Source organism: Cryptomeria japonica, chromosome 9 (assembly GCF_030272615.1).
Source record: "Cryptomeria japonica chromosome 9, Sugi_1.0, whole genome shotgun sequence".
NCBI lineage: Eukaryota > Viridiplantae > Streptophyta > Pinopsida > Cupressales > Cupressaceae > Cryptomeria > Cryptomeria japonica.
In genome coordinates, this window is record NC_081413.1 from 190,183,897 (window position 1) to 190,186,186 (window position 2,290).

Below are 2,290 nucleotides of genomic sequence, written 5' to 3' on the forward strand. Positions count from 1 at the left end.
TACCAATTTGTTAGGAAATGCAAGCAGTGTCAGATTCATGGAGACCTCATTCATGCACAATTTGTTAGGAAATGCAAGCAGTGTCAGATTCATGGAGACCTCATTCATGCACTAACATAGGAACTTCAATCGATCGCTACTCCATGGCCCTTTTTTAAGTGGGGACTTGATCTTGTGGGAAAGATCCACCCTCCATATTTCAATGACCACAAATTCATTATCATGTTCACTAAGTATTTCAAAAAGTGGATTGAGGCTATCCCTCTCACCCAAATCATTGGTAAGAAAATTGCAGCTTTTATCCTCAATTATATCATTTGTAGATATGGTGTTCCCCTTTCCATCATCATAGACAATGGGCATCCCTTTAAGAATTAGGATGTTCATGAGCTTTATGACTAATTCCATATCCATCACAACTTTTCCACTCCATACTACCCCAGGGTAACGGTTAAGCTAAGGCATCTAGAATAAAACTATTCTCAAAATCCTTAAAAAGACAGTTGACAATGTTGGCCACAACTGACATATCCAACTAAATCCCACAATATGGGCTTATTGCACAAGTGTCTGCACACCCACTATAGCTACACCTTATTCACTTGTCTATGGTGTTGAAGCCATCTTGCCTATTGAGGTTGAGTTACCATCTTTATGAGTCTCCTTACGTGATCTTATCAATGATGAAGACTACGGGGTCTCCCTCTTGCAAGATTTGGAATTGTTAGATAAGTGTCGACAAACAACATTCAATCATATCAAAGCATATTAGAAACATATGAGTCATAGTTACAATCACAAGGTAAAACCTCACACATTTGAGGTGGGTGACTTGGTCCTAAGAGAAAACCCCAAAAATCAACATACCAAAGAAAAAAGGGGTGAGTTTGAACCAACTTGTCTTGGGCCTTGTTTCATCACAACAGTCTATGGATTAGAAGCACATCAATTATCAACACTAGAAGAAGAACCATTGGATGGTCCTATAAAAAAATGCACCTTTGCAGGTTTTATACATAGATTTTTAGAATATCCTAATAAAAAATACAAAAAATAAAAAAAATCATGACTTTAGTGAAAACCTGGCAAACAGGCACCTTGTGACACAAAAAAATTGAAAAATTGTAAAAAAGAAGAGAAATAAATTCGTCCAACGATGAAAAACACTTTGGTGGCACCCTGGGAAAGTTCCATGGTGAAAATCGGGTTACCGACACCATGTGTAGAGACTTTTGCTCTTCCCTCCTTCAGGACTCAATTTCTGCCTTTCACCTTGCACACACTCACAACATATCATTCCATAATAAAATTTTCCATCCCCATCATGGATTGTTATTGATCTACCTAAGATTGGTTCGCCATCCATAATAAACCTTTCCATCCCTTTCCCTTCACCCATAATAAATCGTCACATGTTTTGAGGAGCATCATCTTTTCATTCCTTCCTTCTTTTCGTGCATAATCCACAATAAAATATCACTTGCATCTCCAATTTGCAATACATTTTTTGCTCTTCTCCAAAGTAAAGTATCGGTTTCATGGAGTGAGGCAGTTTCAAATGAGACACAAGCAAAAATGAGCTTTCAACAAATCAATCTTTTGACAAGACTTTGACTACAACAAGGTTTTTCAGTATTATCTGTCCTTTATCAGGATGAAAACATTATGACCAGATCAAACATGTTAACCTTATAACTTGAGGATTTCAGTTTATGTTGGTGTCAAGTCTTTTATTTTCTTTTGATTTAATCTTTTGTGGTGACATGTCTTTTAGCTTTTCTGGGATGTCTTTGACTAGAGATTCCATCTCCAATATGTCTTTGACTAGAAAGGCGAGGATGGGGCATGTTCACCTATTTGGAGTTTGTGGATTGTCTCTTAGTAATACTATAGCTCATCCAAGGATATGAGGACACTGTGCGTCTAGTGTGAATATGGGCATTCCTTGTTTGCGACTGTTTGATCTCCATGCAAATGGTACAATGACTATCTAGGCCAAACCTATATCGAGATGTTCACAATACATTCGCCATAATATCCTCAATGATGATAATAATACAAAAAGCTCATTCACCTCCATATCTTCTACGTTCCATCCCCCTTTCCCATGTGTCTTCCATCATCCTTTCCCTTTCCTATATAGTCTGAAATCACATGACTGAGTATAATGACACACCAAAACCATCTACATTTCATGTAGTGCCCATCAACATCATTGCATGTTAGTATGCATCATACATATCATACATATAGAAATCATATTGCATCCATCCTGCATATCAAAACATCA